Below are 14,007 nucleotides of genomic sequence, written 5' to 3'. Positions count from 1 at the left end.
CAGCAGATAGACTTAGTCTGTTGGGTACTTACTTGGATTAATGCTGTGTTTCCTGTCATAGAAAATTACTAGAAAATGCCTTTTCCCACACCAAGCAGTAAAATAAGTTAATTTTCAGGTAGGACTGAACGAATGTCCAGTGATTCTAAAGTCTTTTAGTAAGCTCTTTTACCTGGAGGAGAGCTACTGTTCCCCGCCAACTTTGGTTGTATATTTTAATTGAATTTGAAATATTAAAATCTGGGGAAAAGAAAACAAAACAAACAAAAACAAAAAACAAACAAGCAAAAACTCCTGGACTCAGTTAAGTTCAGAAAAGAGATACAAATCATTCCATTCTGCTTGAGGTTTTTGGAAATGACGTCGATAGATTAATGAAGTGACAAAACAACAAGACAAGTGTATTTTTCCAAATAAGGAGCTCACCAGGATATTAAGGGAAAGAATGGTCTCTAAAATGAAAACCATTTAACCAAATTTTATTTTATCCAATAAAGTTTGCTTTGTACTACCTTGAGATTACTGAGTTTCTATTAGAAATGATTCTTGTCTTTTCAGTTGTATTCATGTAGACTGAGTATCAGTTGATCAAGTATGGAATACAATTGTGATAAACATATAGTTATTGTTCATTCATTATTTGTTAATATAATATTATTATATTTTTCATACATTAGATAACCCTAGCCTTTTGCCTCCTGAAGGGCTCTGCTAGAATGAAATGGTATTTGACAGTGGTAGACTTGCAGACCATGATCTCATATCTGACGTAGAAATTGCTGAAGAGTTGGGTTTTGGGGGGAGGGAGGAGGATTCTTCTCTCATACTTTACTTCTCATTTGTGAAGACTTGTTTTATACCCCTTTCAAAAGATGGCGGTAATCAGCTGAGAAATTCCATTAACTATTGCTCCATTTCTTTCTGAGGTATGCCAGTCTCCATTCATTTATCAAGTTTTAAAAAGCTTGCCTATTTGGGTCATTTTTTTTCCATTATTACTTTAGACAATTCCACATGCAAAGAAGACTGGCAGGCTGATTTATAAAGAAAGAATCAAGCATGCCAGTTGCCAAATACATGTGAGGATGGTGGCATAGATTGCCAAACTACCGCAGCAGGTCCAGTACCGTACCTCTATCTAAACAGTCTCTTTTTAGATGAGGAAAAATGGTTCTTTGTTAGGTTCTGACTTCAAGGATCAAAGTGAGTAAAAATAAATGTGAATTTCCCATTATCTGAGTGACTAGAGGGGTGGAATTTTGGAAGGGATGTTCTCTTTTCCAGGACACCATGGTACTCTTTAGTAAACTGTAGCAATAATTCATTGAAGTGGAATTTCTTGTTCTGGAAGAGTCAATTTACCATCCAAAATGCCCCAGCTGAGTCCTAGGAAGTAATTTAAGCCTGAAAGGAATCTAACTAAGCATCATCTAACCTCCCAACCTCACTGTGCAGCAGATATCTCCAAAAATCCAATTATTAAATGCCAAGATACATCTTAACGTATGAGATCATGATTTGCAGGTAATGCCCAACTTCTGCCTTTTTGGGTAGCTTATGGGCAACTCACCCTAGTTTTTCAAGTTCACTGACATCATTTTGTCCTTTTGTGAAATACTGATGGTGTTCAAACTGAGAACCTACCTACTGCTGGAAGATGACTGATCATCTCCTAGAAGAAAAGAACCTGTGGGAAGTATTTCATCTATGTAGAATATTGTATTTTGCTGAAATCTGTTTTCCCCTTAAAGAGAGAGATTTTAGAAGTTTGTTTAAAAAAAAAAAAAAACCTTTTCTGAATTTAAACTGCAATGTGGATTTTTTTCCTTCCATCGGAATACAAATTTGAAGTAGAAGGTGTCATAAGAACTCCACTCTCCATGATGATTAATAAGCTCCAAAGAGGTATTCACCTAAATTATGGAAAGATTTGGTTAATCCAGACCTTGCCTAACTTTTCTTTAATGAAATGCGTGCTTAAATGTCATCCCATGAATTCTTCCAGGGCTAGTGAACCTCCCTGACAGTTGTGCATGACTATTCTATGAAAGAATTATTCTTCACAAAGGTTGTGTCTTGTAAATGTTCCTTTCCCATTTGATTCCTACTTATTTCCACAGAGTTTCGGTTTTACCTTGCGAGGTTAGAAGAATTCTGACAAATGAAGCTCCTATGATGCTAGAATAGCCATTCTTGAATGTTGAATTTGAGACGGTGAGAGCTTTGTCCATTTTGTAATTATCCATGCACTTTCCCATAATAATCCACTAATCCTTTCAGGCTTGTGGTTACAGCTAGGGATTAACTATTGCCATTCAGAATTACATGTATTTTTATAAGTTGACTGTAAATACCACAATTACAGTCACATATTTTTATAACCAAATAGTTATGAATGCCTGGCACTCTGCATGCATTGTTACTAATAGTACATAGATTTTTTAAAACACTATTTTCATGGTTATTGCAACTTTTATTAAAATTCTCATATCAGCTATTCATAAATGCCTTGTAGGTTTTGGTCCCAAAGGCCTAAAGTCCACAGAAAGTTCCATCCCAAGGGGAACAATTTAAAAATTGCCTTCCCTGAGTGTCAATGGCAGCAACCTCTTCTAGAATGTCCTCTAGAGAATCCTAGAGGCTAAATCTGGCTTCCAGGTAAATGACCGCAGATTCTGTGTTAGTCAATAATCACCCATACTTTAATGTCTTATGTTTGCTGATCTCACAGTGAACAAGAGAATATAATACCTTGAGACTGGAATTTGGATCTTGCCTCCTGTGAATTAGAGAATTTAATGATTACTCAGCCTTTTTCTAGAGAGAGCTCTCTGTTCTGTTGGTGTTTGCCAGTGGTATTGATAATCCTTTCAAATTTGAACCTGAAAATTGTCATTTTTTCCCAAAAAAAAGATTTAGAAGCACTCTTATTCCCGTTAAAAGCAAAACAAACAAAAAATATGTCTTGCTCTTTGTGTGTTACAAAGTAATTTTGTGACAAATTTTATGACATTGACTCAAAACTTGTCTATAGCTGAATTGGTATGCCCTGGGAATCTCCCCATCTTGAACTGAAAATAAAATTCAGCATCATCACTGCAGTGCAGGCATTTACACCAACACTTTTAAGCAATGATCTGCCAATACACTGTATAGCGGAAATGAGCTAATTTTTTTCTTACTGTGTTGTCTCCAAAATCATGACTGCAAATGTATTTATCCAAGTGAAAGTTGCAAAATCACAAATGAAACAACAAAGACTCTGTGCATCAGGTCAACCACGGGAAGAACTATCTGTAGGTTTAATAGCAGTAAATTTCTTTGATTTCTAAACTAAATGGCCAAGGGTTGACCCACCATCATGTTTTAGTTAGAAGGGGAAGTGGTGGTGTTCTGTGTTTAAAGCTTTGTGTAGTTGGCTCAGATGACATTTGAAATAAGTTTGAAAGAATCCTGAGAAACGAGCCCACATGCTTAGAAATAAAGCTGTCTGTAAGTAGGTGTGATAGACTAGGTGGGATAATTCCACACATTTAGAGTTTAGGATACAGGACAGAGAATTGCATGGTGCCTCAAACTACAGATTCTTAAACTGCTAGGAAAATTGATCATATGCAAATATATTTCACTTCAAGATTGTCTTCTCAGATGTCAAATTTATAACCTGATCTTTGCAAGGAAAGTGCTCCTGGATTTCCATGCATAAACCAGAGCCATAGATCATTTTGTGGGTGAAAGTGGGATACTAGGGAGACTCCTTTAAAAGAAGCTTCAAACAAGCACACAGAAAAGCATTATTCATTCCCAGAGATGGCTGCTAGCATTCTTTTGTTGTGTGCATCTTTGAGACATCACAGGTAATTTTTTGATGTTTTCTCTGTATTTAACGAGGACCTCTCTGTTACTGACAGGAAAGTCACTTGATTTTCTTATAAAAGGGAAAACTATTCAAAGAAAGAAATATATGCAGTCAAAAATCATATACTAGAATAGTACGGATGACTAGTCTGTGGATAAGCATATCTCTTCTGCACCTCTAAAGATGTTATAAAAATTAAATGGGCTTATATCCTAAACTGAGAACCTCTATAAGGTAGATATTTTTTAATATAATAAAATATTTATTAAAAAATCATTGTAATTTTGCACTTTTATAACTTATAGCAAGTCAGTACCTACTATTTTTCCCAGTTGAAATTTTCCTTAAGAAAATGTTCACAAGTCATGCTAATTATGAAGTCTTAAAAATCAGAAAGAAACTTTAGAAACAGAGGAGTGAGAACATCTACGAGGTATGTGGGTTCCTGCTCCATGTCACATGTTTGTACTTATCCAATCTGGGGATTTTAGAAATTATTTGTAATTATGTTCTGGTTTTGCCCATGGCTAATGGCATGGCCAGATAGAAGAATGGTATGGTTTCCTTTCCTTCTGCTTCCATAATTATTAGACCACCACATTACCCACAGGGATCTGTCAAACCAGAGGAAAAATAAGAACTCTAGGAGTAAGGAGGAGAGACTGCCATGGATAAAAGACAAGTGTTGTTTACTATGAGTGTGTAGCTTTCCAGTCTCATATAGATCTATTCACTTGGATTTGGGCAGAGACAGCCTACACTATGTTGTGGGGAGCATTTAAGTGATCTAACCCAAGATAGTCAGTAGGATCTCCACCTAGAAGCTGAAATACCTTCCATCACTCTACTTGGTTGATTTATTGGTCCTTTGGTAGCCACAGTGAGAGGGCTAGAAAAAGACCAAACTGTCCTATTCCCTCATGCCCTGACACAGTGTGCATCATCTATTTTGAGGCAGAATCAGGAAATTCTGGTATCTTTTCTCCTCAAACATACAAGTGCTAGGTACTGATAAAATTAGACCTTAACCTCATCAATGCAATTATCCCAAAGTTTTAGCAGAGTTTAATCAACAACTTTATTATACTTTCATGTTGACTATGTGTTTTTTTCCAGCAACAGACTTTCTTGCTCTTAAATAGGAAATCTCACAGTTTGAAAGGGCAGAGATCTCTCCAAGCTACCTCATAAGGGTATTTAAAGACAAAATGGACATTGGGGAGGGGAGGCGAACCATAAGAGACTATGTACTCTGAAAAACAACCTGAGGGTTTTGAAGGGTCAGGGGTGGGAGGTTGGGGCAACCTGAGGGTTTTGAAGGGTCAGGGGTGGGAGGTTGGGGGAACAGGTGGTTTTGCATGGAGCACTGGGTGTTGTGCAAAAAGAATGAATACTGTTACACTGAAAAAATAAATAAAATGAAAAAAAAAGAAAAAAAAATTATAAAAAGAAAAAAAAAAGACAAAATGGCCGCAGCCTTTAATTAAATGGCAATATTAGTAATTAATTAATATTAAAGCCACAAAGCAGAATTACTTATCACTTCTCCCTGATGCTCTTTCACTTTCCAAGTTTAGTCCATCTAAATGTAAAGGGAATATCCCCATGTGCAGTCCTACTTGTGCATTCTGGTTATTACAATGTTCTTAATGTGAAATCTCTCAGGGCTATTGTTTGGTTGTTTCTCTACAGACATTCCAGAACATGGAACTTGGTTCAGAAAGAGAATACCCTGACACTGACTTTGAGGCAGTGGTCTACCTAGGGAGGTATACAGTCCAATAATCTGTGAGTAACTCAGTAAAAATTCAAGTGCACTTCTCATCCGTGGAAGGAAAACTCAGTTTGTTTGTTTGTTCATTTACCCTGAGCAAATAGAAAGAGAAAGAGACAAAGTTACTGGTATTTGGCATTTTACTTAGGTCTTCTTTTCCACTGGATACCATCACTATTATTTTTGCCTAAATTAGAATCCTAAAACAGGTCACTTTTTGGAAACGTTAGAATCAGTGAGAAGAAAACTACTGGAAGGAAAGAATCTTTACCCATGCATAGACAAGTTGGAAATGAAAGTAGAAGCTGAGCACTTTCTTTCCTTTTCTTTCCTAAAATAAAAGCCCACTTATTCTCCTGGCTAAGCAGAATACTAATTTCTATAACAAAGAGGAATGATGAAAAGTATGATATTATGAGACCCAGAGTCTTATCAATACAAATCTCATAGCAAACCAACACTTTCAGGTGTCTTTCCCCATAAGAACATTCTTTCTTCTAATATTCTATGACATATAGTTTCTTACCACAACTCGTTCATGAAAAGAGCCTCATTTCTCACTCATAAAATAGTGCAAATACACTAATACACCATGTAAATCTCTGCTATGTGATTTGGTACCTTGTACTCTAACATTAAAGCTACTTATCGAGGAACACTTGAAAAAGAATTTTGAACAAAAATGTCAATATCAAGAAAAAATTTACCTAAGTAATATTTTCATCCCAAGATACCTTCAAAGGAGAGAACTGCCTGAGTGCTCTTTCAGATCTTACTAAGAAGCAAATGTTCCTATATGAGTCCTTCAGAAATTTCCAAATTACCTGGATTTGGTGCATTATCAAAATTTGTCTCTCTTCTCTGTAAATAAAAAAAAAATTATAAAGTAGGCTTTTCTAACTACAATAAAAATAAATACCTAACAAATTATTTCCCATAGATTTTCCCATGTAAACATACATTTTATAATTAATCTCATAACCTATTCAAGGAAAATTACATTGCAAATACTTCCTTGTTAATTTCATTTTTTTTTCATACTTTGGATATATGAAGATGTAATAATTTTAGTTAAATTCCTCAGGATTACATTATTAAAGAAATCTATGATCTAAAGTCTAAAGGTAAAAACCTTAAGAAAAATAACAATAAAATCTTAGCTGTTTGCAAAAATGTCATATCAGTTATATTTACTATAATGCCACTAGGCAAAATTACTTATGGTATTTCTGGCTATGTTGACCTTTTATTTTAATAACCACAACAAAAATCTATGTCCATTAGTCATAATAAGGAACAGCGTATTAAAATAGTGATAGGTGGCACCGGGGGTTACTCTTTAGTTCCTAAGTTCAGTTGACTGCTAGTTCTTTCTAGATGGCAATCCCAAACGCTCTAGGCTAAGTTATTCATAGATGCACTGTAGTTTCCTATTAATATTAAATGCCCCATGGAATATCGTAATACATGTCTTCTTCATCTAATGTCAGTGGGATCTTTGGGCTTTCTATCCCTTAGAGAAAGATTCTTCTAAACTATAATTAAACTTCTTAAACCTAATATCTCATGACATCACGATGTAACATAACAACCTATATTTCTTCAGTCTTCACTGAATCACAAGTTCTAAAAATTATTAATTTTATCCTTTAAAAATTCATGAATACATGCATTTTAGAAATACCATGATAATACATATCAACTATTTCAGGTAAGACATTCTGAAGCAAACAAAATACCTTGGCATTTCTGAGACATATTTTTTTGAAACTTTAAGTTCACAAATATCTATAACATATAAATTATTGTGTAACTGAAATATGTAGGTGTCCCTTTAAGACGCCTAATAATTGTATTAACTCATGTCTAAGGCAATTGATAATCAGTTCAAAAAAGTTTCTGCTTAACTTCTCACTGCATGACACTGTATGGCTGTAAGAACATAAATTGTAAAGGTGCTTGAACCAACAAATTTTTTTAATCCTGTGAGACCTACAGGGATGAAGACAATAAAGAATAGGCTGGTGGCTCTCGAGCAGCCCACAGGCTCACTCACAAAGCACATCCCTCACCCTGTATGCATATGATACAGTTTCAAGTCCAAGCAAAATTATTCACGAGCTGTCAGCACCACTCTAAGTCATTAAAACCAAGAATGTTAAATCACTGAATACCCAAGTTCACTATCTGTTCTGATAAATAATGTGACATGATTACAAGAAATACATAGATGACCAAAATCACAGGATTTAAGTGCACCTGATACCAAAATTATACTGAAACAATTTAATAATCCACAATCTACTTAGAAACCTGTCATTTCAAACTTCTTTATTGACATTATTTGCATGACTAAATAAAGAACTCTAATATATTTTATTATAGTTTGTTATGTTTTTTAAAAGAAAAGTGCCCAAAATTTCATATAGAAATGTTTGAGTTTACTCAATAGCCATTTTCCTATCTAAATTTAACTTTAGAGTCATTAATTTATTTTGCTTTATTCCTTTGCTCAAATATGTTCACTCTTCCTCACTTTTAAAATAATTTTTTAGAGTAACTAAAACATATTTTTCCTTCAGGTAAGAATGAGCATGGCTAGGAAGGAGTGAAATAATGCCTGGCAAAATTAAGCTAAAAGGGTGAAGATATTTACAGCACTTAAATTTGGAGAAAGTATTACTTATTTACATAAACAGCAAGCTGGAATTCCCTACTGCTTTTTTTTTTTCCTACTGCTTTTAATAATGGCAACTGACATGGCAAGCAGTATATAATATAGGTCCTTTTGCTGAGCAGACATTCGTAAATAGCTATTCAATGAAATAAATGAAAGAATCCTCCTGTCTCTGACTTGTCTGCCTGTAACCTAATGAAAAATTAGTTATTTCACAATCTCAATCAGTGAGACCTATATTTGGATGTTTTTGTTGTTTTGTTTTATCTTATTATCTGGAGTTCTTTTTTATAACCAGTTATACAGGAATAAGGTCCCATATACAATAATAATAATAAAATAATAATAATAATAATAAGTTCTGTTGAAGCTAATATCCTTTCCAATAAGCTGAAATGCTAGAATCTAGAACTACATACATCTTGACAGTGAAATAAAAAGGAATGTGATTTGACATGGAAAAAATACCAAAGGGCAGGGATGACTTTAAAAAGGAAAAAAAGTCAGTAAAAAAACAAAACAAAAAAATGCAAAACGTTTTTTTAAGGATTTTATTTTTTAGAGAGAGCAAAACAGTGAATGCATGAATAAGGGGGAGGGGCAGAGGGAGAGAGAATCCTCAAGGAGACTCTCCACTGATGGCAGAGCTTGACAGAAGGCTCAATCTCACAGTCCTGAGATCGTGACCTGACCTGAAATGCAGAGTTGGACACTTAACTGACTAAGCCACCCAGGAACCCCCAAATGCAAAATTTTTGCAAAGGAGAATAAACAACTGAACTAAAAGTTCTTGGTTTTATTGGTTTTTGTTAGTTTAGTTTAGTTATTTTAGTTAGTTTAGTTATTTTGCATTTTTTTAATAATAAACACATTGAAAGAGGTCAGAAAAATGTTAACATAGGTAAATGTCCAAAAGTTTGTTGGCTGCTAACCCTTAAAGAAATAGAACCAGAAAGTTGTTTGTGTTTCAGGATCCCAAGCTTTACTGTGGATAGGTTTCTGGAGCCTATCCACAGTAGGCTCTAGATTGCCTGGGGTTGTATTCACATATTCAGCAACTACTTAGGAGCACCTATCTCCGTCTCTGTGCTGGGCTCAGAGAAAAATACCAATGTCCATACCCCTGCCTTTGAGGCATCTATAATCTGTTGAAGAAATTTCTGCCTGGGATGTTCAAGGAAGGCATCATGCAAAAATCCACACTGATGCTTGGGTAAGATTCTAATAGACAGAGACAGAGAGTCTGTCTGGGCAAATATGGAATACACAAGGGCACACAGACCACAAAGCAGGTTGTCTGGGTGAAGACTACTCTAGATGAGATCATTGAAACCCAGAGGAGAGTGGTTACTCTATCTAGTGGCTGGTTATTAGAAAGCAAGAAACCATAATTGCATTTGGAAGTGGGTTTATGAAGAGAAAACTTGTCCTGATACATATTCTCGGGTTTGAAAACAATGAAAGGTTTACACAGTATGAACACCACAGTCCCCTTTTCTGTGTTTTACCTACTGAAGTCAAGGATCCAAAAATTCAGCATGAATATACACATTTCTAATCTTTGTTGCTTAGAATATAGAGCTTGCAAGAGCCAGTGTAGGGCATGAGTTTGAGTCTCCTCATGGTAGAACACCATCCATATTCTGTCATAGATGCCCTGGCCACCTGGTCACCTCAGAAACATCAGGAGTCCTTCAATGGATCAGTTGGAATCCAAACCTTCCAGAAAAACAACTCAAACTAACACACTCAAACTAATCATCTCTGTGAGAGTTATTAGTTTTACTCACAATTCAAATAGTTGCTTAATAAGATAGGTATTGTTATCCCTGTTTATAGATTTTTATAGATTTATTTTATAGATTATTTTAAGATTTTATAGATTATTTTAAGAAAAACAATTGATAAAGAAGTACTATGTCCTCCAGTACAAGATACCATCTTTTCATCCTAAATCAGGCATAAAAAGTACCTGTACAGAGTTGTACAATTGCAAATTCTATGTGGTGAGAATAGCTGCATAGATTTTCCTCCCCCTGTCTGCCCTTCTCTAAATGCAAAATTTAAGACAATGCTTTAGTTAACATACTTAAAACTATTTCTAAGTCATGTGCTAAAGATTCACCTTCTACTTTGGCGATTACAGTAAAGTGAAGTATGTGTACATAGTTTTAAACTGATCAATTTATATACAAGCCTTTTCTTTTTGATAATTATAAAAATTATCTTAATTTTAATAATTAAAATTGTCTTAATTATAATAATGATTGATACTCCCCTCAAATTAGCAAGTGAGATTATAAGGAAGTTTGGAGGAATGTATTTTAACTTTTAAACCTGAAATAAGCATTTCCTAATAGTACTGCTTAAAGTTAAAGATAAGGTTGGTGTTGGTCTGGGGAAGCCACATTTTGGAGCTGATGGAAGAACTCATCTGTTTACAGAGTTGAAATGGACACAAATCTACCAACCGAGTAGCCATCGGAGACTGTGGCACACACACATTCCAAAAGACATTTTGGGTAATTCCAGGATTAGCAGAGTCATTGGTCCTCAAATTTGCTGCATATCAAAGTGACCTAGAGGGTTTTTGTTTGTTTGTTTTTGGTTTGTTTTAATTTCAATGACCAGACCTCTTGCCAAATTGAATCAGTATCTCTTCAAGTGGGACTCAGGTTTCGGTATTTCTATACAAGTGATTTCAGTGTATAGCTAAATTTGAAAGGCAATGGCTTAGACCACCAAGTCAACAAATTTAATAAAATAAATGCTGATAGAGTTCTTAAATTGAGTGAAGATAAAAAAGTCCCAAGACAAAGGCATATATGACATTCATAACTAGGATATAAGCAAGAACTTTTACAGAGTCCCACAGAGAGTACTTAGAGAGATTATTTTTAGTAGAGCCAAACCTGGTGGAAATATATTCTTTTTAAGACAGCACCAGGGCACCTGGGCACCTCAGTCATTAAGTGTCTGCCTTAGGCTCAGATCATGATCCCAGATCCTGGGATTGAGCCCCATATTGGGTGCCCTGCTTGGTAGGGGGCCTGCTTCTCCCTCTCCCACTCCCCCTGCTTGTGTTCCCTCTCTCGCTGTCTCTCTCTCTGTCAAATAAATAAATAACATCTTAAAAAAAAAATGGCACTTAAGGTGGGGTTAGATTTTTGGCCTGAGCATTCTTGTGGTGTGAACAGCCTAAGCAAAGCCATTAAAAAACACAGTTATGTTTATATTTAAAAATATAAGTTATTATATTTTTATAATATATTTTAAAATCATTAAATTCAATGCATTTATCCATTAAAAAAAAAAAAAAACAAAGGCACAGACTGTGTTCCTGGATCAATGAACTCAATTTAGTTTGAGTGCACATTTCCAGTACAGGATCTGAATTTGTACAAGCAGAAAGTTTAGTAGAAGAACCCACGAATGTCATCCTGGAGAATTCATATTTAATTTGATAGAATTTTGGATTCTTCTTATTACTATAGTCAGGATTTAGAAATATTAGTCTGCAACGATTAAGTATAGGATAGATTGGAGATGAGAAACCTGGACCAAAGGAAGTATTAAGAGGATAATATAGTCACCATAGATAAAGGTAATAATGACATAAAATAAGATTGTAGCACTGAAGATAAAAAAGGAAGAAATGAATTCAATTTTTAATTTTTTAAATGAATGCAATTAATTCTGTAGCACTCAAATCTGAATCCATAGTGTAGCCTGGACACCCAAGAAACTTTTGAGTTTCCCAAGCATCAGCAAATGGTACCCTATATTTAGTGAGTTTGAGAAAATATGCACCATCCAGTCATTCATTCTTTGCATGATCTATTCATTCTAACACTCTAATTCATATTTTAATAGTCATATCCTTGTGGTTTTTATATACAGAGTTAGCCGTTGTTACCACAAAATATCAGGAAATCAGTCTTTTAAGCATTCTTTTTTTTTAAGATTTTATTTATTCATTTGACAGACAGAGATCACAAGTAGGCAGAGAGGCAGGCAGAGAGAGAGGGGGAAGCAGGCTCCCCACTGAGCAGAAAGTCCGACGTGGGGCTCCCGATCCCAGGATCCTGAGATCATGACCTGAGCCAAAGGCAGAGACTTAACCCACTGCGCCACCCAGGCACCCCAAGAAATCAGTCTTTACAGAATGGTTGATTTGGTTCTCCACATTTCTGGCCTGCAAAAAAATTTAATTGGTCTACCCTATTCACAGAATTTAAGTACAGTAAATAAAAGATGTGTCAAAGAAGAAGAAACAAAAATTTTAGGAAAATAAATAGGTATATCTGATCTTTTGTGCTTTTCTTTATGTTAGGTTGCTGGATGCTCAAGTATATGATATTTATCAATATGTGTGCATCATACCTAAAGAATCCACAACAATATCTAGATCAATCTACAGATGGAAACTCAATTTAAGAAAGAAAGAAAGGAAGGAGGAAGGAAGAAAAAAAGAAAGAAAGAAAGAAGAGGGAAGGAAAGAAAAAAGGAAAGGAGAGGAGAGGGAAGGGAAGGAAAGAAAAGAAACAGGAAAAATAACCATAATTATCCATTGACTCATTTACTTACCAAATCTTTCATTCAACAAAAATTTTAAATACTCTCTATGTGCTAGGCACTGAGAATGAATACAAAGAGAAATCCAAGCAGCTACCACCCATTAAGGAATTTAGACCAACAAATTAGAGATATGACAGCTGTAGTTACCTATAACAGAAGTGATGGGTGTTAACATAGAGTAATTATTCTCAAACTTAAGGATACATCAAAGTCACTTAGGAAGGCTTGTTAAAACACTGATTGTGTAGGGATAGGGTGGCTGGCTTATGGACATTGAAGAGGGTATGTGCTATGGTGAGTGCTGTGAAATGTGTAAGCCTCGTGATTCATAGACCTGTATCCCTGGGGCAAATTATACATTATATGTTATTTTTTTTTTAAATCACACACACACACACACACACACACACACACACACACAAAACCCACCAATTTGTGTTTTCTGATTTGGTAGGTTTGGAATGAGGCCTGAAATTTTGTTTCTTACAAGTTCTCAGGTGATGCTGATGCTATTGGTGTGGGGAACTATGGTTTCACTTTGAAAAGTGCTACAGTAGAAGTCTGACAACAACAGTAGGCATTCTGAGAGTAGCTGGGTTAAGTCTGCCCAGGGAAGACGGTAACGATGAGGGACAGCATCTTATCAGCAGGGCTGGAAATCTGGATGATTAGAGTGGGCAAGAACATCCCAGGCTGAGGAAATCAAAGTACCTGAATTAAGGTCATGTTTGCCAAGTTTGACTGTTGATGAGACTCACCTGGGAAGATTTTTAAACTCTTTAGGAATCAGGTTTAGGAATCTATGTTTGTAACAGTTGCCCCATGAGGGCCTTCTCATGAAGAAACTTTAAGAAACATGGAACTAAGTCATAGAGTATGAAAGACTGTATCATTTTCAGAAAGTCCTAATATAGAGTGTTTTGATTAGAAGGCATAGGTTGCCAGGCAAAATATATGATATAATTTAAGTTTGAATTTCAGATAAACAATGAACAATTTTTTAGTATAAGTATGTCCCATGCAACATTTGAGCTATATTTATACTTAAAAATTTATAGTTTATCTGAAATTCAAATATAACTGGTCATCCCATATTTTTATTTGTTAAATCTGTCAAAT

Source organism: Meles meles, chromosome 5 (assembly GCF_922984935.1).
Source record: "Meles meles chromosome 5, mMelMel3.1 paternal haplotype, whole genome shotgun sequence".
Lineage (NCBI taxonomy): Eukaryota > Metazoa > Chordata > Mammalia > Carnivora > Mustelidae > Meles > Meles meles.
Note: the sequence above shows the minus strand (reverse complement) of the source record.